The sequence below is a fragment of the Grampus griseus genome, assembly GCF_964374135.1.
Source record: "Grampus griseus genome assembly, chromosome: 11".
Lineage (NCBI taxonomy): Eukaryota > Metazoa > Chordata > Mammalia > Artiodactyla > Delphinidae > Grampus > Grampus griseus.
This window is the reverse complement of record NC_139005.1, coordinates 62,238,007-62,263,293: the sequence shown is the minus strand read 5'-3', so window position 1 is coordinate 62,263,293 and position 25,287 is coordinate 62,238,007.

The window sequence follows — 25,287 nt, the reverse complement described above, 5'->3', positions numbered from 1 at the left end:
AACAATATATCCTCACTATCGAGCACACTGCCAAGGACATATAGTGCATGCTCAATAAATATTAAATGAGTGAGTACATGGAGATAAAGTTTAAAAAAAACACCCTGCATTCCACATTTGATTATAATTTGAAAATATCTGCTTTTGGCAGTTGATCCTTAGTGATATCTTTCAAAGAACACTTGTGTAGGATTCAGAATGTGGAATTTAGAGGTAAGAAATGCAGGTGTTATTACTGTTGCCTGTGTAGATGGCCCACTGAATACCACTGTTAGTCAGTTGGGCTGTTATAACAAAATACCACAGACTGCGTAGTTTATAAACAACAGAAATTTATTTCTCATAGTTCTAGAGGCTGAAGACCAAGATCAGTGTGCCCGATGGTCAAGCAAGGATCTTCTTGTGGGTTGCAGACTTCTGGTATCCTCACCTGATGGAAGGGGTAAGGGATCTTTCTAGGGTCTTCTTTTGTAAGATTGCTAATCCCATTCCTGAGGACTCCACCCTCATTACCTAACCATCTCCCAAGGCTCCTCTCTCAATTCTATCATCTTGGGGGTTAAGTTTCAACATATGAATATGGGGGGATACATTCAGACCCAAACACATTCAGACCCAACATATGAATTTGGGGGGACACACAGCAATCATGAACTCCTTTTTAGTTAATATGACCCAAATCACATGAGCTAAAAATGGCCCAAAGCCAGAGCTGCATGAAGAAGAGCTCGTAAGTCAGTTTGCCAATTCTACATTTATGCAGAAACAGAGATTTTGTAGTTCTCCGAGGCAGCTAAATGGCACCACACTTTATGACATTCTTAATAGTATTTTAAGATCCCTTTGGAAATAATGATTCACCTCATATCTTGGGATATTAATTTGGAAGTTAAAATTAGGTAATGAGAATTTAGGGAGTTGTAAATTTTTTTTTTGTAAATATTTTTAATAAAAACCTATGTTCACACTCTAAAGGCAAACCAAATTCTTGTTATTTTGGCACAATCTAAATATTAGGCATTGATCATAATATACTAGCAAGAAAAGTAGATATGAAATAGAACCTCCTTATAATTCTATGTATTCCACAATTTAAGAAATGAAATCTTTCGTGTTGAAAACCTTTCAATGAGAAAAGGATCTTCAACTATCTTCTCACTTATTTCTTTTTTAAGTACATAAATCTGAGAAAAGGCTGAAATCAAACACTCCATACAAAAACTCGGGAATAAATATTTACTTTCAAATGAATTTGATGCCACTGGTGAATCACAGTATTACTTGGATGTGTGTTCAACAAATTAGTGCATCTTTCACATTCACTAAGATAGATAACTTCACTGGCTTAAGGAACGCTTCATGCTTGAAAGGAGACATAGGAACTTTAAAATGTATGTTATGCTTTGGGTATAATGTTAAGAGAAAATCTTCTTAACTGTTATAGCTAGTATTTACTAGTGCTACCCCTTTCAATGAATCACAAGAAATTACTATTATAGCTATTAAGCTCTGTTTAATCATTCATACAGTACTCAGAGTATGAAGGTCTTGCAATGCAATTTGATTATAAAAGACTAAATTTTAAATTCCAATAAGTATGTACAGTGAAAACAAAATTGTCAATGGAGTTTTTTAATCAAAATAAAGGAAACATCATTCAACAAAAAAAAAAGATGAGTAAAAACATTGCTATTCCCATACATTAATATCTCTGATTTAATGATTAGGTGTAAACACTGAAAAAAATTTGAATTCGTGTACCAAACTATACTTGATTACTGCTAAATATGAGCAAACACAAGTAATAACTACTAATTTCAACAAACGTCATCAATGTGCAAATATACAACAGTTTTTAAAAACTGGGGAAAAGAAAAAGAATAGGAAGAACAAAGGGCAAGCATATTTTACTAGGAAGCCATTAGTTTTTTCTTTTCTCTTACTACCCTTCAAAATAGTCAAAAATTTTTAAATCCAATTTCATACTGACTAAAACTACTCCTTTCCCACAGAATTCCTTGCATTCCCCATTTACATTCTCTGTGATTGGGAATTTATCTTTAGGATTTGGACATGGGACTGATGAATCTAAAAGAAAAAAAAACCCTTTGCACTCTGAAAATTAGTTTTTAAGTTATCATTTCTGAGTAATAATACTCACAAACCCCATTTTAGTCCATATAATCTGTGCTTAATAAACTCTTCAATACAGGATACCATTAATTGAAATTTTTTGGCTTCTTTAAGAATTAAATATGAAACACCCAGAAAACAAATCTGCTTCCAAAAGAAACCCATTGTTACTCACCACGATAAGCAACACATAGAAAATGTTCAATAGAAGTATAACAAATCAAATCAAACTTACAAGAATTTCTTTCAAATTTTATCCTCCTATCTAATGTTTCAAAGCAAAACTCTAAATCAAATAAAAATACTTAATCCAGATAGAATAAACTTCAAAGAAGCACAATACATACCTTTAAATAAGAGGATTTACTTCATCATTCAATTTAATAACTTTAGCAGAATATTTGGACTTACTTAGCACAAGTCAATTGCTCTACAGTCTTTGAATTCATTCTCAGGATGTATTAAATTAAAACTATCATTTTCTTGTGGAGTATTTTTTCCCTAAGAGACAATATTCAGGAATTCAGCTTCTTATTTAACATACATCAGATTAAACGACTCTGTCCCTTCATTTAAGTAATCTGACTTTTTTGTAGTCTAGCCAGTATAAAATTCATTCATTCACCTATTCATTCTACAAGTATTTGTTCCCTGTCTGCTGTGTACAACGTGTTTGGTTTAACAGGAGTAGTTATTAAAATCACAAACCAAGGACCACGGTTTTGCCAGTAATTTGAAAAGGAATTGTTTATGGATGGTTTGAAAGACTCAAGAGAGAAGTCTCTGGATAACAAACAAAACAAGCAATTGATTGGAACCACCTGGGGCTGGATTTGTCTGCATGGATACACCTGAAAGAATTTAATATATTTTGTAAAAACAAAGGAGATTGGGAATAAAATTGTACTTAAATTATGTTTAATGGACAATAAACTAATTATATTCATAACTTCATATGCTCCTCAAGTTTTCTTATCTGCCAAGTAAGGCAGATAAGATCCTAAATACTAGGTAAATATTGAATAAAGGAATTTAAATGAAATGTGTAAAGATTCTGAGAGGTCATATGATGTGTATTTCTTTTCTAATTTGAGAAACTATCAAAGTAACATTCCCTTGGTAATTCTAGGCAAACCATTTTAGCTTTCAGTGGAATGGTTACAATTAGAGGCTGAAGTCAGAAAAACTGCCAGGGAATCCCCATCTGTTCTCTAGTAACTGAGTAATTACTGATTGAGTAATCCTGGGAAAGTTACATCAACTCTCTGGCCTCAGTTACTTCAACTATAAAATAGGAATAAATGTGTATACCTGTTATAGGTTTAATGTTTGTGTATCCGCCCTGCCCCCACTCCTCCAGCCAATTAGTAGGTTGAAACCTACCCCCAAAGTGATGGTATTAGGAGGCAAGACCCTAGAAAGTTTGTTAGGTCATGAGGGTGGAGCCCTCATGAATGGGATTAGTGCCCTTACCAAAGAGACCTCAGAGAGCAATCCTGTCCCTTCTTCCTTGTAGGACACAGCAAGAAGATGGCTGTGTATGAACCAGGAAGTTTGTCTTCACCAAATACCAAATCTGCCCAGTGCTTTGATCTTAGACTCCCCAGCCTCCAGAACTGTGAGAAATAAATTTTTGTGTTTCAGCCACCTAGTCTATGGTGTTTTTGTTAGAGCAGCCCGAAAAGACTATGACAACTTCTAGGGTTTTTATGAGGATGAATGAGATGATGTCAATAATGTGCTAAATATAAAGTCTAGCATGCAGCAAATGTTTGTCAATATTTATTTTTATAACTGAATTTCAGAACATAAAATCTTCTGAAGATATATAAGCTCTACACAGTTTTTATCTTCCCAAGATACTGGGATATTTGAACAATAATGGAGACTTCCGCACAACTTCCTGACAGAAAAGAATACTGTCATGATAAGAAAAACATGATGAAGAGATACTGCTCTCTTTTTTCTTCCAGAGTAACTTTAAAAAAATTTGTAATCTTTACATAAAAACCATAATATGAAATAGTGCCACAAGGCCCATAATAATTTGATCCTTAGAACTAAAAATGAAAAACAGAAAAGGCAGTACGATTTCTGTGATGCTGACTAAATACAAGAAATTATGAATCATGAATTGTCTCTGATTTACACACAAATATTAGAGTTGGATTTCTTAGTAGGAAGAATTAAACCATGGATATGTCCTTGATTTAGCTTTAGGGGATCCAGTGATCTAAAGGAACTATATACAAAATTGTATTTGCGTAAGAGCCTAAATGCTTTTTTCAGATGGAAAGGGCTTTCATAGATTACTTTATAGGTTCTCAAAAGGGTCCATAAACCAACCACAAAAGGTTAGATATCCCTGCTCCAAAAGTGCTGACATAAATCACAGCTCTTAGGAACAGCAAAGCATTGCAAACTTATTTACAGGAACTGTCACTCAATGTTTATTTTTAGTGTACAAGGATAACATGTTATCAGAGAAGACTCTACATGGATTAACAAGATTTTAGTATGCTTTTTGTTTTCTTGTTTTTAATTTAAATAAATATAAATAAATGGAGAGGCAGTTAAGGTATCCCATCTTAACTGATAAAGAAGTCTGAACAGAGATTTATAGAGTAATAAGTACTTTACTTTTGAAGTACAGTGAAATATATGACTTAGGAATTATAATAGTACTATAAGTGAGAAGATTATCATCTATGACTTTAGCAGAGTGGTATTAAAATATTTTCACTAGATCATATTTGTCATTAATCATGATACTGTCAAATTACCTATTATTTTAATATAATTACAAGTGTACATTTTAAAATGTCAAAAAGTATTTTAAAATATCCTCAAGCATTGTGAGGAAGCAATGGACACAGATGTATTGAATATTAAGCCAACTCTTCTAGGAAATAAAAACAAGAATATGTTAAATAGAACTTAATTCTTCATTGAATATGACAATTATTTGGTACAGGATGGAAAATTATTCTGATATATGTTAAGCAGGATGACTACGGGTATTTAAAAGAATGTGCAGTTCTCATGTTGCTAAAATAATTTGGATCCAGAATCTAAAATAAATATTAAACATGTTATTAACTATTCATACATGTACTATACCATTGGCACACACCAAGACCTGAATAATTTCATGGTTTATCAGTTTGGCTGATTTTGTTTCCCATCATGTTTACCTTCATCAAACTTTGTAACAAGCTAAAGGGTTAATAATAAGAAATGGTTTACATATCATCAGCTCTGAGAAATATTACACCAGGGCATTTCAACCAAATTTTATAAGGATAGCTAAAACATATTGATCACTTTCCATATACCAGTCACTGTTATGCAAAAAATATGTATATATTGTTTTATATATATGTGATGTATATACATTTACATAGATAACACAAGCACAAATATTTGTGTCTGTGTATGCATATGTGTATATGTAGATAGATAGATAACAGATATAGCACCTCCAACACACATGCACATACCTACCCATATGTATGCATCAAGTTAAAATGATAAGTACATATCTATTTCATAACAACCCAAGAAGGCAGATACTACTATTTTCTCCATTTTGCAGATTGGAAACATGGCCTCAGAGAGCATAAATAAATTGCCCATGATTACATAGCTAATAAGTGACTGAGCCAAAAATGTGAACTTAGATAATACAGTCCAGAGTCCTGGCTCTCTTACCCATTGCTTACAGCTGCCTCTGGGAGTAATGGTAACAAATAGGTAAGACAGTTGGTGAGGAGAGATGGGTTGTTTGGGAAGTGGTGGCAACACGAAGAGATGCCAATTTGGTAAAAGCTCTTGAGCTAATGCTGATTATATTGATACTTTAGGTGTGATATTAAAACATACATGCAACTGAGCGCAGTTACTGATATACATCCAGGCATGGTGCAGGCTCGCCCACACACACTTGAAAGAAATGTTGCTTCACATGCAGGATAATCCTTACTTGTACTGGAAAAGGTTAACTTTGTATGTTGTACCTTTTTGTTTATGTTTGTTTACTTTTTTCTCTGTGTCCTTAATTTCCAAACTGATGCAGTTTCAGAGCTGACAAATTGAAAACTCCATAAACCTGTCTTCAGCTTGAAAAATAAGGTATGTTTTGACACAACTCACATAGTAGTCAGATGATGATGTATGTTTGGCATTATATCAATTAATACTGTGGGGAAAACAGGTGTTTGTGTTCTATGCAGTTAAAAATCTTCACTCAGAAATTATTTAAGGAAATAAGATCTTCCTAGTAAAACATGAGATGTTTAAAATGACTCAGATTGTTGGTTAAAAGAAAAAAAGCTGAAGGAATAAAAAAGATTTGTATCCAATGTATTCTCAAAGAGTGTAATTTACAACACTTAAGTGAAAATTAAATAGATGCACTGTTGCTGTAAATTGCAAATTATGCAATAAACATGATATGGCACAAGCATTTTTCTTTCATGAAATAAAAACTTGACTGTAAGGACTGCATTCTTAATGCATTGAGTGTTGATCACATATTCACCTTAAAATACACATCCTTTTGGAAAAAAGTTAATCTTTTCACCAAAATGATCTTGAATAAAACAACTCTTGGGCTTTCCTCGTGGCACAGTGGTTGGGAGTCCGCCTGCCGATGCAGGGGACACAGGTTCGTGCCCCGGTCTGGGAAGATTCCACATGCCGCGGAGCGGCTGGGCCCGTGAGCCATGGCCGCTGAGCCTGCACGTCCGGAGCCTGAGCTCCGCAATGGGAGAGGCCACAACAGTGAGAAGCCCGCGTACCACAAAAACAAACAAACAAAAAAAACAACTCTTATTTTATTGCCAACTTTTGTTTTGTTTTGTTTTGTTTTCATATTGTCTGTACCGCTTAGGTATGGAGTCTAAGGTATGAAACATTTTCAATGTAATTGTAATGAAATGTAAATATATAATCAAACCTATGTAAAGTCTCATTTTTATAAATCTAAAGTACCTGTTAACTATAGTTAGAAAAAGCATAATACTCTGGAGAAATACATGCAAAACTCCATTCCATAACCCAGTAAGCATGTATGAAGTATTCATTACATGCTAGGCATGGGTATCTACTCTCAAATAGCACACAGACTATTTCTGAGAGACATCCAGAATAGGTATCTTTTAAAAGTCCTAAGGGTTCTATGAAAAACTACTACAACTAATAAATATGTAGCAATTTTATAGGATAAAAGATAAATATAAACATCAATTGTATTTGATATATGAACAAACTATCTAAAAATATAATTAAGAAAACAAATTTTTAACAGTAGCATTAAAAGAATAAAATATTTAGGAATAAATTTAACATAAGTGCAAGATCTGTAAACTAAAAACGATAATATATTGCTGAGAAAAACTTTAAAAGACCTAAAAAAAGGTGAGATATGCCACGTTCGTGGATTGGAAGACTCCATATGATTAAGATGGCAATTCTCCAAGCTGATCTACGAATTCAACAGAATCTCAATCAAAATCCCAGCAATCATTATTGTAGAAATTGACAAGCTAATCCTAAATTTTATATAAAAAGGCAAAAGACCTAGAATAGTTAAAACAATTTCAAAAAAGAAAGTCAAAGTTGAAGGATGTATACTCCTTGATTTTAGAGGTTAATATAAAGCTGCAGTAATCAAGACAGTATGCTATTTCCATATAGATAGACATAAATACCAATGGAACAGAATAGAAAATCCAGAAACATACCCATCTAATTATGTCAACTGATTTTTGATAAATATGCCAAGGCAACTTGAGGAGCAAAAGGAAAAGCCTTTTCACTAAATGACATTGGGATGATTGGATATATATATGAGAAAATAAATTTAAAATCTAGCCTCCACCATTTACAAAAATAAACTCAAAATGGAACATATATTCGAATTAAAACTACAAACCACCTAGAAAAAATAGGAGAATAGGAGAAACCGGAGAAAACCCCTGACTTTGGAGTTAGATGAAATTTTCTTACATGTTATTCCAAAGGTATGACCCATCAAGAAACAAACTGTTAAATTTAAATTCAGCAAAATTAAAAACCTTTCCCTTCAAAAAACACCATTAAGTAAGTGAAAAGAAACTACAGACCATGAGAAAACACTTGCAACTCACATATCTAAAAAAGGTGTTGTTCTCTCTACAATTATGATATGTAAATTAAAACCACAATAAGATACTACTACTTACACTAGAATGGCTAAAATCAAAAAGTCTGAAAAACCCGTTTGTTGAGGATGTGGAAAACTGGAACTCTTAATAATTGCTGGTGGGAATGTAAAACAGCACGTCCATATTGGATAACAGTTGGCCAGGGATGGGGAGAAGGATGGACTGCAAGGGGGCATAGAGGAAGTTTTGGTGAAGACAGACATGGTCTAAAATTGGACTGAGGCCATGGTTACACAATTGCACATACTTCTTCAAAGGTATCAAATTGTAAACTTACAAGGCTGAACTTAGGTACATTATACTTCAATAAAACTGTTAAAAACAAAAGGAGTACCTTTAGATAATTCATGTAGACACCTTGTGGTATAAACATGAAAAACTGTCTAATCCCTTTGAAGGCACAGAATTGGTTCACGGAAGTGAATCTTTCTGACTTTCCCCAAATTCCCAGCTTCAATAGCTTATGACATCATGAGCTTCCCTGGTGGCGCAGTGGTTAAGAATCCGCTTGCCAATGCAGGGGACACGGGTTCGAGCCCTGGTCCAGGAAGATCCCACATGCTGTGAAGCAACTAAGCCCGTGAGCCACAACTGCTGAGCCTGTGCTCTAGAGCCCATGAGCCACAACTACTGAAGCCCATGCGTCTAGACCCCGTGCTCCACAGCAAGAGATGCCACCGCAATGAGAAGCCCGTGCACGACAAGGAAGAGTAGCCCCCGCTCACTGCAACTAGAGAAAGCCCGAGTGCAGCAACGAAGACCCAATGCAGCCAAAAATAAATAAATTAAATAAATTTAAAAAACATACTTTTTTAAATCGCAATGACACTGACATCGCAATGTTTGACTTAAATGCTGAGATAAAACAAATTCCATTCAAATGGAAAAATGGGACTAACACCTACTTGCTAAAATTTTTCTATCCTATTTAATAAACCATATATTTAAACCGATGATGGTAGTTGAATAAAAGAACTTCATTAGACTTTGCTCCACCCACCATAAGTAATTTCTGATGCATTATATATACATATGGCATATATATATATATATATATATATATACACACACACACACACCATAAAAAAAGATGGCTATCTGGTATTCTTCACTTCAGGGGAATATCTGTATGCTTTTTCTTTATTCAGAAAAACCAGAATTTTTCCCAATACCCTTCTCACATAGATACATATGTTTGCAAACATGAAAATAAAGATATACACATACATGTATACAGTGTTGAAATGCATTTATGTATAACACATATATATCTATATATGGATATACAGAGATAAATAATTTATTTTGTATTCACACAGTACTTACTATTTGTTAAACACTGTTCTTAGTGCTTCTAGTTTCACTATTGTTCCAACCTAAGAGAGGTAGTAGTAGTATCCTATTTTATAGACTAGGATACTAGAGAGAAGTTAAATCCCAAAAGCAGAGCAGAAAGCTACTGTTTTTCCCTTCCTGTATCATCCCACTTTCTTCTGGTCATCATACACCCACTACTACTTTGGAAACTACTCTTTCCATACTAGTACCTGCCTTTCACTAGCTGCAGTTGAAGAACTGACCAAAAACAAGCTAACTAGATCCCCCCTAAAATTAGATCCCTAAGCATAGGACACAAGTTGCGGCTACACACATCCCAAAGCACCTCTGACCCTTTCTTATTCGAAATCTGGATCTTCAGCTGTGCCTCTACTACATGAGCTGCCAGACATCCTTTTAGTAAATTCAATTGGCGTTCAAATGATCACATTTTACTCTGTCATATGTAACTGAAGTAGCCTAAAAATAATAAACACTAGCTCAGCTAAAATTCTGATTCTAGCCCCTGCAGCCTTAAAAAATGGAAGGCGCACTGGCCACCTGATGCATAGTCACCTAGTCATATATCCTTATACACCACCTGTGGACAAGGGTTCAGGAAGTTAAGTGCAAAGGAAAAGTCTGCCTTAATTACGGACCAAATTTCAGAGTTTTTTTTTAAGGTATTTAAAAATCCTCGTGGCTGTTAAATAATCTACTCCAATCATCATTCATATAATCAGCTATATAAGAACAACATAAAAAAAAAGCATGGGGAAGATTTTGGTAGTAACAGTCACCCAACAAAGCAGAGAAAACACAAGAATGGATCAGTCAGTGTAAATTTGAAAGGATTAAGAGAAAAAGCAGAGAAAAAGCAGTTGAAATTTTACTTCAATATTTTTTAAAATCAATATAAATATGGTGGGGAATTCCCTTAAGTTTTAATGACCAAAATTTTCTAAGGAGTTGATAAAGCTAGGTTTGCCAACAGGTAATTATGCAAGCAGCTTGGCTGAAAAGCAGAAAAGTTTTACAATTAATTTGACTCAAAGGGACTGTGTTGTCTCAGGCATTCTTCATTAAAATACATCAGCAATGGGCAACATATTTGTGCTTTGATGAGTCTAAAAGGCCAAGCAGCTAGTTTCAATAACAATCTGAGTTATTTGGAGGAATTTCTTCCAGATTTAGTATAGCTGCTAAAAATTTATGAGAAATAGGATTTTCGATCCTCAGTACTCATTCAATTGGATCAAATCACTTGAAAACACGTGGAAAGTTTGGAAACTGTTTCTGTCATTAGCGGTACCTTTAGTTTGATTATTAATCTTATCATTAACCTAATAATAGGTATTATAAAGATCACCTCTGTGATCTTTATTAGCCTGTTATTAAGCAATACCATAAATGGGAAATTTAAGTCATTAACGTTAACTAATGTTTACCTGCCACTGATACCAGGCTCCAAGAACATTTGCAGATTTATTGCCCCCATGAAACAAAACATCCTCTACAAGTGAATTACAATTTATATAATTTTTCAATTGAAATAATAAACCACACTAACTCAAGTCAAGGACATGTAGAAGTATTATAATGGTTCATAACATATGGTAAAATGTTCTCTTACCAGATTTTTGTACTTAAGACAAATCCTCTCTCTTCAAATCATGATTAGATTAATTCAGCATACCTAATAACAAGGCTTCCAGCTGTATCTCCTTGAAACTCAGCATCACGTGAAATATCTCCTGACATCAAAGAAGTGGCAACTAGAACTTCTTCTCAAGTTCTTTGTTGTTCTCTTGAACGCTCAAGGTTTAGCTTAAATGTCGAACTTCAGGGAAGATTTTTTTATTCCACCCCCTCCTCCACAGCCTAGGGTAACTTCCCCAATTACACCTCTCAATATACCTCATATTTCTCCTTTCAAGATATTAAAAAGACAAAATCAAATTGCTGCATGTGATTGTTTAAGGAACATTTTTTGATTATCAGATCGAAGGGGGATGTGATTAACTGCTTCACCACTGCACCCCGAGAAGCCAGCACAGAGCCTGGCACTTAGGAAATATCTAAAAAGGGAGGGAGAGACAGAAGGTTTGCCATGGGCCAAACCTGGAGGAGACAAGCTTAAAAGACAAAGAGAAGACAGGGTGGAGGGACACCAGGGCCAGACCGCTGAAATTAAACAACATATCTCAATATATCTGAATAGAAAGATCTTTGTTTCAGCATATTCTGGCTAAATGATTCATGAAGGGACCCAAACTAAAATGAAAGAGGAGCTCCAAATGATCTTGGTAAAGAAAATAAAACTACTGCAAAGGGAAGCAAAAAGTGTAGACTATCATTTTGAAAAGAAAGAGCTATTAAATCATTCATTTTCAAAGGCATATGTAAAAATCTTCAGTCATACCAAAGATAGAAGAGGACAAATGATACTGGCAAAATGATTTTGTATGTGTCATATTACAGAAGATTGCTCGAATTTAGTCTATTATAACAAAGTCAGTTTTAAATAAGATTACAATAGAAAGGTCATGATGATGTATAGTTACAGTGTACATGAATTTCACTCTTATTTTAAAATTCAAATTGAAAGTTTCTTTATATTTCTGATTTACTCTCCCTTGTTTGTATGCTGAAGTCACTTTGTGAATCAAATATAATCCAAGCATTCAGCGGCACAACTGATGCAAACAACATGATGTGCTAATTTATGCCTTTTAATTAAATAAGATAAAGTAAAACTTGAAATAAGTACCAATTGAACAAAAATTAATATAGCATATAGTGTATTACTATCCAGGGGTTACATTTACCGTATTTTCTCTATCTCTTATTACTAATACTCAGTATAGAACTTGAAATACACAAATACCATCAGACTTGAACAATCTAAGGTCAATAACAACCTATGTTTTATTCACTGTTATCCTCAGTGCCCAGTAGAATGCCTCCCATATAAGAGATGTTCAATAAATGTTGATTGAAAGAATGAAAGACGTTTTCACTTCCAGTCTAGGTCCATCTATGTGGCAGTGGTCTCTCTGCAGAGCCACTGGCTTGAACAAGGTCTAATCCAAACTAAATATATTCTGGAATTTATTTAAGAAATTGAGGAAGGAACAGCACTGCAGAAGGCCAGCTACTGGGGAAAAGCTATGATCACAGCTTCTCCTTTGAGCCTGATTCTATCTGAACCACCTCCCTGGTACTTTCCTACTTCCCAAATAGCTTACTCTATGACGTGCTGAAAGAATTAATAACATCAGAAACAATATGTGGTACAATCAGAGAATTTCTAATTGATTCTGAAAGAAAAAAAAAAATTCCTCACTAGACACCCTAACCAATAATATCTACTAGCGAAAAGTTCAGGAAGGTTCACAGAAAGTAGAGTTGAAAGAAACTTTACCAGGCCTCGTCAGCTCTACCCTTCACACACGAAGCAAACCTGAGATCATTATTAGAGCAAACAGTCATCAAAATTTTTATGTCATATATTAGGGGACTTGCTGGTTGTAGGTTTCTCCACAGTCGGATGAACAATACCATTCAGAGGAGAGCTCTTCCACTGACTGCCAAGCTCATCATCAAGAAGCAGAAATACTTGAATAATCAGTTTGGCTCTAATCCAACTATTACCATTTAATTACCAGTCAGGGGGCTTCCCTGGTGGCGCACTGGTTGAGAGTCCGCCTGCCGATACAGGGGACACGGGTTCGTGCCCCGGTCCGGGAAGATCCCACATGCTGCGGAGCGGCTGGGCCCGTGAGCCATGGGCGCTGAGCCTGCGTGTCCGGAGCCTGTGCTTTGCAACAGGAGAGGCCACAACAGTGACAGGCCCGCGTACCGCAAAATAAATAAATAAATAAATAACCAGTCAGTAATGAAGTCTAAGACTCTGTAATTTGTGAGATATAAATACTGTTATTAAATTGCTTGTCTGCAATGTTCACCACCCTTTGATGTTTTTGACTTAAAACACCATACATGACTTAAAGTCTCCAACCAAGAGCCCAATTAATTAAGTAAAATTAAGGGTGTCTGGCTGTCTGCGTGTACATGTGTATGTGTTACTGAAAAGATAATAAAGATCAGGTCTCTAACTACAGCTGAATTATAACATAATTCAGGATCAGACCATGTTTGATGAAAAATTCCAGCAGCTTCTTAGCTTTTATACTCCTCCAAAGAAATTCCTTTGAAACCAGGACTTTTACCGGACAAATCTGCAATACTCAGTTATACTTTGTATGTCTTTCCAAATAGGCATGATTTTTCAAATAGGCCAAAATCTCTGTTTGGGCAATGACAGAGAGTCTAACATCAGGGAAAAATCAGGATCTGTTTTCTTCTCTTTGTTATGTCATTACTTTTGAACAGCTGCCAGGTTTCCCCTTGGTCTTGAGGGCCCAAAATGTAATATTATTGCATTTCCCCATCTGTTTTAGGAGAAGTTGAGATGTACACTGTAAATTAAGGTACAGAAAACCACATTTTTCTTTTATATGGTACAGGAATGGTAGAACTGTGCTTTGAAATCAAGCAACGTCCTGACAGGCAGGCTCTATTTTTCTGCAGTAGTAAAACACAATACAGTAGTAATATCACTAGAAAGAGTGGTGCATCTATATTACTTCATTCCATCCCTTAGAGAGGGTTGGCACAGTATAACAATAGTACTGTTTGTAAAATGTTAATAAATCACTTCATTTTATATCAAAAAGAATCAGCACTAAACAAGTAGTGACTTGATTCTGATCACTTGTCTTTTCAAGTGTTTCTGGAAGGATGGAAGGAGGGCAAAACGGAGGGAAAAAAAATCTCAAGTCCCAAACTTTCTCAAATTTCTGAGATTAAAGAAAAATGTCTATTCGGTTTCAGCAAAGAAAAACGTGCTACAAGTCAAGTCTACAGCTGGCTGCAACACAGAGCTGTTTCAGAAGACTAATGACTTAAGCTTATTGTTATTTTAGCTGATGCAGAAACAGGAAAATATAATTTGGTGTACAAACTAAGACATGTAAAACCTTTTTAATGCACAGGGGAGCTGCTCTCCCTTTACCAAGAAATGTCACCCCCCCCAATCCTTTTTTTTTAACTATAAAGAAGTTAAATGCTTGGCTTTTAAACTCTTCATTGTATGAATATGCAATAATTTATCCATTCTCTTCTTGATGGCATTATTTAGATTATTTCCAATTTTTGCTACTACAATTTTATTTCTTGCACACATGGACAAATGTATCTAAGAAATATATATATATGTGTGTGTGTATATACACATATATAAAAGACCATCTGAAACTGATGTTTTTGTAGGTCAAAAACAGCTAAGTGTCAGCAATTTCAGACAGTTCCACTTAATAGGAGTAGAATTGCCGGGTCACTTCAGGATTACTAGGTTTTACCGAATTGCTCTCCAAAGTGGTTTTGCAATTTATATTTTCTTTATCAGGAGTATTTTAAAGAAAGTTTTGCTTTTCTCCAGGCTTTTCTGCAAAATGATGACTCATCCCCCACTGAAGAACTGCTTTTTCCTGTGTGTTGCAAGACAAATCTCTTTCTCTCTGCTCCGCGTCTCTTGATTAGCTTTCCAAATTCATCATTTCCTTTGTACAGTACGCTTGGCAATTCAAATCTTCTACTTCCCTGGTACATTTTAATACCATAAAACTTAGTCAAAGGAAACAGACAGCAGCATATCTAAACAAGGGTGAAGGTGCATGAAACAAGACTCATCAACCAGCCTTAATCTCTAAGAACTGGATCCAAGAATCAGATGATGGTCAGGAAGATTCTATACAAGTACCTATGCCTGGGCCGTTCCTTCGGCCATGGGGCTTCTTCTCAACTCTTTTCCATAACCAGTGTCCCCCTTTTGAAAGCTCAGGTCGAATGTTGCTCCTTGTCATGTCTTTTTTAGGTCTCCAGTCAGACTTTGATCTCTGCTACCTCTGTTCCCGTGGAGCAACAATGCATGTGCTATAATTTCTGTGTGGGCAACTGTGTCTGTATGTGGGGCGTGTGCAGGGAAGGAGGGGGCTAAGATCCTACAGTCTTGGGCTTTAAGGCTGATGATTACTTTGTGCAGTCAGACATCCCTTCCTTTAGGAAGCTGTTCCTCACCTCTGAAATCTGAACCTGGTATCCTTTTTTTTTTCTTTTTCTTTTGCGGTACGCGGGCCTCTCACTGTTGTGGCCTCTCCTAGCGGCCATGGCTCTCGGGCCCAGCCGCTCCGCGGCATGTGGGATCTTCTCAGACCGGGGCACGAACCCGTGTTCCCTGCATCGGCAGGCGGACTCTCAACCACTGCGCCACCAGGGAAGCCCGAACCTGGTATTCTTCTTTGTGCTTCTCCTAGTACCTGATTTCTGTCTGCCGTTGCATGTAGCCAGCTATCAGTGGACTGCCTGTTCCCAAAGAGGCTTTCCTACCCACTATGGTTCCCATTCATCTTTTTACACCTGGCACTGAGCACCATCATACTTAACAGATGAATAGGAAATATGTGTCACTTAATTTTTCTCCTTCGACACTGACTTCATACCATGAGCCAGCCAGTGTTCTAGCAGTGGAGCTCCAGCAACGAACAAGGTAGACAAATCCTTGCCCTCATAGAATTTACAGCCTGGTTGGTGGAGACAGCCAACAAACAAACTGGTAAATCCATAACGTGTCAGATCATAAAGAGTGCTACAGATAAAAACAAAGTGTGTTGAATAAATGAATGAATGAACCGTTCAGTTTCTGCTTCAGTGTTCCTCTAAAGACTATAAATTGCACAAGAGCAAAGAGTGGGTCTATCTTGTTCATTTCTGAGCCATAAATACCTAGACAAGTTCCTGGCACCTAGACTAGATGGCTGACTGACTAAATTAATGAATGAAGGAATCTCAAATAGTCCTTTATACATAGCAGATGAGGGTAAATAAAAACTTCCTTATAGATCCTTGATCTATTGCCAATCCAGATGGAGATCGTCTAGCTACCCCAAATTTCATCTCGATGGGTATTTTCCCTGCATCTACCTCAGTGGTTCTAAACCAGGATACTATGTGCCTATCACCAATTATTTTTCAATGTGAAAAACTTTCGCTGAATATAGATACAGTTACTCCAATGTCCTTTAAATAGAATGGTATGTCCTTAGAACATGCTATGTGGAGTATACTGGAGGTTAAAAAAAAGCATGGGTCCAAATAAATATTCATCCTTCCTAGAGTATGTTTAAACATTGTCACCTAAGTACATTAGAGAGCAGGTTCAAGATATTCAACGGTCCTTCTCAAATAGAGTAACAAGGCAAAGAATAAACAAGTTCACCTGATATCTATGATCTGGCCACTGCAGACATTACTCTGGTGATGTCACTACAAATAGTACTGATTCTATCGTTGTTTGGAGAGTTTTAATCTATTCAAGTACGATGGCCAAACTATTCGTATAAAAATTTCACAAGTTCAAAAAATAGTGTAAGAATCCTCTCTTAAGTTGCTCTATTCTCCAATCAGTATTTTCAGAATATCGAGAAGGTACTTAGCAAATAAGAGAATTGCTGCTCATGCAGTATGGCCTGTAGATTCCTTTGAAAGACTGTGCACACTCAATACACACATAAGACCGTGACTTCTCAGAGAAAGGAGAGACCCACACTGGATGTGGCAGCAAGGCAAAGGTATAAAGTACAGAAGTATCACGAGGTGGTAGTAAGCTGACAAGAAGTACACGACATGGATTCCCGGTCTTTAAAGAGGATAATGGTGTAGAAGAGCAAAGAGTTATCCTTTCTAGGGGCTGTTGAGATACATTAAGAGAAATTCCAAGATTTTATCCTTTGTTTTCAAACAAAGCAGCAGAAACAATTCCCCATTATACTCGAGACTGCAGTGTAAAGTGAAGTTTGTTAATTCATAAAAATCATTCAAAGGTCCAATTTTTTAATTAATGTATTTAATTGGGACGAGACATTAATTTCTCTCCTAAGACTTAGCTATGCTATGTTTTTCAATTAATTATCAATTGCTAAAGAAATCCCTATAGACAAGAAACATTATGTTCTATGCTCTAGTGCACAAATAAGATGACAAATGGCAGCAGAGCACACCACAGAGGTTACTTCATGATGCATCAAATAGTGTCTGTTGAGAACCTTTGACTTGTTAATTAAAATGTCAATTAATTTAAAAAATTTCTATGACAGTAAAATAAGGAAATAAAAAAATACTCCTGAAAAACATGATTCTGCAATATCACAGCACAATGTTAAAAAATAATTACATTCTTTGAAACTACTGCAGGCATACATGAGCTACTTAATAGAACACAGAACATTGTAAAATATATGCAATACATTTAAAATAAAGCACTGACTGAACTACTAAAGTAAGCATTTAGATGATATGTATGAAAGGCAGCATTGAGTATTTGGAATTAGACAGCCTAGATTTAAATCTGATGGCCATATTTACCAGCTATGTAAACAAGAGCAAGTGTGCATGCCTCATTTCCTTTTCTATAAGATGGGAATAATAATAGTGCCTACCTCATGTGAATATGGGGATTAAATAAGTTAATATTTATAAAATACTTAGGATAATCTCTAGAAGATAGCAGTTACTATGCATCTGTATGATAAAAATTACTTTTAAAATACATACATCTTTGGAAAAAATGTATGTTTTTGTCAATATTGGAAATTGCTTCAACTCTAGCCTTGAGGAACAAAAACTGTAAAAAGGCTGCAATTTTCCTGATCATGAGGATATCTTCCCCCTAAAATTCTAAGGAATACCTCTTTACAATTCCAAGTGTCATAAATAAATTTTAAATCTCTGTGATGCTTTAAACATTACAAATTCTATGGTCAATTTTTTTCACAAGCATTAGTAATCACCTAAAGTCAAACATGATTTATTTTACATATTAAATCTATTATGTACCCCTAGATGTTTATAAACTAGTTGAATATTTTTAAAGAAAAACATTTATTTCTATAAAATAATTTCTATAAAATCACTATTTCTGATGTAATGAAGTAGTAGAATGTAGAGAAGAGGATGACTTTGGAATGAAACTAAGATGTGAGTACTGTATCAGCCTTACATTAATTCTGTAACTTTGGGAAGTTTACTTAATTCTCAGAGCTTTAATTTTCTCATCTTCAAAACAGGAATAATAATTGCTCCTACTTCAGGGTATTTTTGTTGAAAAGATTATGTAATTCAAGGATACTGTTTAATCTCAGAACCTGGAACAGAGTAGTGTTCAATAACATCAATATTATAGATATTATTAGTTTTTATAGTCAAATGCTGTTATATCAGTTTTTACATGCCTCTTCAGTAAGGTAGAGAAATTAATCAGTCCCAACTTATTAGAAGGTCTCAGGTAAAGTCACATTATGAAGGCTGAGGGCATCTGAAAATATCCTCTGTATATTATTTTTTAATCAACTATTGCTATTAACACAAAACTATGACAGAAACACCTCAAGAGAAAACATGACCTAATATATTTTCCCAACTTAAATTACTTTTCTCATCTTACATAACCATCCCCCTCACTTAGAAGGCAAAACTTTAAAATAATCTTTGCTAGGGTTATGATATAATCACCACTTATAAATCTTTAAATATGAATGCTTTATTTTCTCATTGTTTTCTTTCAGACTTTTATTGTCTCAGTAAATTTTATGAGTCATATAGATAATGTGTTGTTTTAATTACTACTAAAATCTAAGAATGTGTAAGAATGGATTATTGGATTCTCATCATTAACATACACACAGAATATTTTTAAGGAAATTCCAAAAATGGAAGAAAGGTGACACCTACTCCAAAGTTTCACACACTGAATGCCATGTTTTACATGTTAAATAATATATATTTCTGTGTTTAAGGATACAAAAACTGTCATCTATTAAAGGTGAAGAAGTTGCGAGGAAAAGAGAATCTCTTTTCAACATGTTTAATAACCATCTTTAATTAATTAACATTAGTTGTCATCCCCAATCTAGATTACATTGCGATTGGTCCCTTATAGTACTGTTTACGGTATTGACAGCCTTTAGAACAAAGAAATTATTGCTCACGCTGCTTCGCAAAATGATCAAAAATCATCTATGTAAATGCAACTAGCATGTAATGGCAGAAGCCCAATAAACGTTATTTAAAAGTAAAGCTAATTTATCAAACCATCAAAATAGCAGTGCATGCAATCCAATGATGAAGAGAATGTTCTATAGATAAAGACCATGCAGCCTGAAAGTGGAACCTTATGTTATGAAAACAGCCGCTGTTTACTGAGGACTTGCTCTGTGTAAAGTATCATTTGAGTTTGAAAACAGTATATTTCATTTTAATCCTCTCAATACCTCAAAGGATTCTTGTAAAACCTGACTTAATGAGATTTGCCAAGGTGGCTGGAAACAAAATTAAAGTACACATAAAGAAGTGAGAAATAGAAGCAGGAAGAAGTATTCCATTTACATTAACAACAAATCTATTAAATACCTAGAGATGAATTTAACAAAATAGACCAGGATTATATGAAGAAAACATCAATATATCTTTGATGCTTAGAACAAGATATAGAACAAGATCTGAACAATTAAAAACTCATTTTATATTCTGGGATGGGAAAATTTATCATGAAAATGTTAGATCTTCCAAAACAAATATATACATTTGATTCAATTCCAATTAGCATTCCGATAATATTGTTTTTCAAATAGAATAAAATGAGCATATTTTACCTTACCACACTGCGTCCTTACCCCAAAGAAAGAAGTGGCAAATGGAAATAATTATCGTGCTAACTCCTTCATTGAAATAATAGTATATAAAGGAAATATTTTTGAATTTCACATTTACAAGAACTATCTAGCATTTTAAAAAGGACAGCTCAATGCTAACATGCTAACAATTTTTTACTATTTCCAACCTCAATACTAACATAAAATGTTATTTGGGGATGTAAATTGGTTTAGTTTCTCCTTTAAAAGTTTTAAGTGAATTCTTTAATTTTGGAAAGAATTTTGTTTTGAATCTTTTAGATTTTTTTCTGGCATGGTCAAGAACAATATCTAGTTTTCTTTGATAAACATCTTTATGAACTCATCAGAATTGTCAATTTTGAAGAAAAATGACTATTTTAATTTCCTCACTGTGAACAATATGTGATATGCAACAATTGTAGATTAACTTTAGCAAAAGAAATGTTATTTTATATTAGGTATACATTGACTATAACAGTAAGTATTGAGAAAAAAAGTTTTTAGGAGTCTAAGGACTGTGTGGGGGGAGGGATAAATTGGAAGATTGGGACTGACATATAAACACTACTCTATATAAAATAGATAACTAAAAAGGACCTACCGTATAGCACAGGGAACTCTACTCAATACTCTGTGATGGCCTATATGGGAAAAGAATCTAAAATAGAGTGGATATATGTATATGTATAACAGATTCACTTTACTGTACACCTGAAATTAACACTGTAAATCAACTATACCTCAATAAAAATTAAAAAAAAAGTCTAAGGACTGTAATGATGACTCATCTTTAGAACCCTTCATTCTGCTTATGTAAAAAATATAATGAAATAATTACAGATTCATAAGAGTATTACAGTGATGATGTACATTTAGGATACTAAATGGACATAACAACAGAACATATCTCCTAGGGATACAGTGAGAATACAATGAGATAATACACATAAAGTGTTTAACGTGTTGCTGAGCATATTATTTTTTTAAATTAATAAAATTCATTAACTAAATTTATTCTGATAGAAACATTTTTTCATTTCTCTCTGAATATGAACCTCTAAGTCAAAATTAGAAATACCTAGAAAAATAATTTTGTTCAAATTAGTGTCATTGTATGAAAGATAAGAGGAGACCAGCCGCAATGACAGTTAACATTTCTGAGTGCTTACTAGGCACAATGCTAAACATTAGTAAAGATTTTAAATTATGGGATACGCATGTGTGTATCTCCTAAGATATATTCAACATACAATTATACAAAAACATTTATACATACTTTATTCAAAAATCAATATATGTATGTGTATATCTTTTTATATATACAGATACATATAGATATAGAATATTCATAGATATTTATAGAATAGAAAAAAGAAAACCCGAAACTTGATATATTGCTTTCAAAAGATTCTTCATGGGCTTCCCTGGTGGTGCAGTGGTTGGGAGTCCGCCTGACGATGCAGGGGACACGGGTTCATGCCCCGATCTGGGAGGATCCTACGTGCCGCGGAGTGGCTGGGCCCGTGAGCCACAGTCGCTGAGCCTGCGCGTCCGGAGCCTGTGCTCCGCAACGGGAGAGGCCCGCGTACCACAAAAAAAAAAAAAGATTCTTCATTCCCGGTACTATAAAGGATGGACTTTAGATTTTTTTCTTTAAAATAGCCAGTAAAGATAACAGAGGTAATAATAAACATTTAACAGTGATATATAAATGTATGGATGGTATAAACTTAGTAGTTTTTTTTTTTTTTTACAAAGAACATCAAAAGATTGCAACCCCTTTGAAAAAATGCATCAACATCACCATTCTCATTTTAGTTAGAAAAACAGAGGAATAGTAAAGCTCCCCAGGTGTGTCTCTTAGTGGAATGAGTAGGATATAAAACAATTTTCTTGATTCGCCACCTGATCTTAATCCTTCCACCAAGCTCCAAATCACTTAGGCAAACACCAGGCAGATCACTACTCTGTTCCAGTTGACATTACACCCATTACCCAACTGATGATTAGAAACGGAAAAGGTACTAATGACTCCTGGGTGCCTGCAATGCGTCAGGCTACACAGGTTATTTAGCCAAACAATACATTTTAGTGGTTTAGGAAAATGGACTAGGCCCCAGTGAACTATACTTTCTTTAAGGTCAGAAGTGGTCAATGCTAACAATTTAATAAGGTTCCACCAAAGAAAAGAGGGAAACTGATCACGCTTAACTTATAACTATTGTGCCTTGACATAATCACATAAGGGGGTGATAGAGAATAAGAACCAACTCAATATCAAGAGTATCATCCTCACAATGGGGGAAGCTGGTATTTCCAGTCTCAGCCTTAGTATATGGTGACTCCAGGATTTGAACTTGGATCTCTGAATCCAGAGTCATTGCTGCCTCCTCTATAGCATGCTGTTGGCCACAGTGTCCGAGACTCTGCTGAAAATATATATAAGCTTTTCTCTCCAGAAAAACTGGCATAACGCCAGTCCTCTTTCCAGGGACATTTTATAAATCAAAGCAACACTGATTTAATTGCTATGAAATGGCCTTTATTTTTTTTTCCCTCATGATGGATTAGGTCCTGGAGTAGCTACTTGCCAAATGGTACCCTCGTGTCCTGAAAGAGTTAAGGCAGCTTGTACATTTGCATAATTTACAACCAGGGAGTAGCTGGGGACTAGGAGAATCTGGTTCAGTAGGCCATTTAGAAATTCATTAAAATTTATTCACTCTTTATGCTTTTCCTGGTTATGACTAGTGCCTAAAAACATCAAAAATGTGTTTCCAGAAATAAAGTAGAAAATAAGATAAAACCAACATGCTTACATCTGTAACTGTAAACTCTTAAATCACCTCATTGTTTGAGGGCTTTTTCCTTAAACACAGAAACTTATTCATATATTCACATTAGGCAGTTAATTGAACAGAATAGAGGTTGCTATGGAAACAGTATGGTATGCCCTAGTACTTAGTGAAGAAATGAACACTACTAATTATCACCAAATGTATGATATTTCTGCTTTTGTACTCTATAGTTCTTAATGTACAATCTGTTTAATGAACAGCAAGTTGTTCACCCAGCGTGCACAGGGTGAATGAGGCCTAAAAATAGATGATTAAATCATCAGGTGTGAATCTGCCAATTCTACTGAAATAAAGCAATAAAAGACTTGTTTTTCTCCCACATATCAAAACAAGAATGGGAGGCTTATTGGAGCCTAAAGCCTTAAATATAAGCAGTTAAGACAACAAGAAAATAGTGCCAAGAAAAAAAGAAATCTGGTTCTTCCCTCACTTCATTAAAGTATTTCACATAACCAACGCACTCAAAAAGGCATGTACTGAATGCTTACTATGGGCCAGGTACCGGGGTGGAATGGAGGCCTGGTCTTAAGGTACATGATTTTACTCTGTTACAAAGCCAACTCTATTAGCTTCCATAAAAGAGTTACAAACATCATGCTATTGGGAACACAGAAGATAAGCAGATTAAATCCAGCCCAGGAGACTGAAGAAAACAGTTTTCAGCCAATATCCTTGAAAGATGGTGAAACTCCTGGCCCACTGAGGTGCTCAGAGCTGCCAGAAGGAATAACTTGCTCATCTTCAGGCATAGCCTTGAATTCCGCTAGGAAGATGGTATGGACACTGAATTAGGAGGCTCCTTCACCATGAGGGAGAGGAATCTGCTCTTCACACTCCTGCGTCCCAGAGTATGTGAATGAGAATCTGGCTGCAGCTTTCCTAACTAACTTTGACCCTGGTCATTTGAGTCCTGGAGTTCACTGTCCAATTCCTGACTGAGGTTCTTCTCTCACCCTGCTTCCATCACCTCTGGTGCTAAATCTATGGGACCTCCTCCTACAACTACTTCGGTAACCACTCTTGCCATGAGTTGGCCCCAATACAGATTCCCTTAAAAACACCTGGATTATGTAAGAATGGAAATTTTGAGACTAGTACAACCTGGCAAGGACTCATCTGTTGTGTAGGTTAGTTCCTCCCATCTTCTCCCAAGCCTGCTTTGTTCCTACTTTCAGCATGCTAGCCATTCCCAGCACACCCAAAAAAGCAGGGTAACAAGCAGAATGTCATTTTAGACAGAGAGGAGAGTTTTTAATGTACAAAAATGAATATGGCTTACATACATTTAAGCAGTTAAGTATATTAAGACAGTAAAATAGGATATTACTACATAAATAGCTTGGAAAGGTCTGTTGGTACCACACTGTAGAGAATATTTAATGTTTTAGATTTTATTCCAGGGAAAAATAAGAATAAATGGTATTTCAATAGTCTAAGCAAGAGATAAAAGGAACCAAAAAAAGAACCATACTTACCCACAGCTTTGCAAGTGAAATGCCCAAGCTCCAACCACAATGCACATTAAATAATGGGTACTGGATAAATATTTGTAGATGATCCCAATGCTGTCAGATCAGCTTCAAAATGTCAAACTAAAGGCCACTTATCACAATCACAATTTAAAAGCCACTATTTTCTGCTCTATTTGCGTGATTCACAGAGCAGTCTCAGAATTTCTGTCACTTCACTTAGCACATGAAATTTATAATTAAACATTAATCCAACTGCAAATATTTATTGAATACTTACATCCAAGCCTGTTGGAATCCTATTACTAGATTCTAAAGAAAGACAGTATTTATGGGTTTGTAAATAAGTCAGCTATCATTTTTTACAGCTTTATTATTTCTGTGCTAGGATAAAACTGTTATTAAGTAGTATAGGTACTAATCAACATCTTATAAAACTGGGTTTTAGGCATTCTTGAGAACTTTTTTCAATATGATAGAATTATTTTCAACTATATAAGCAATTAAGGTTTAC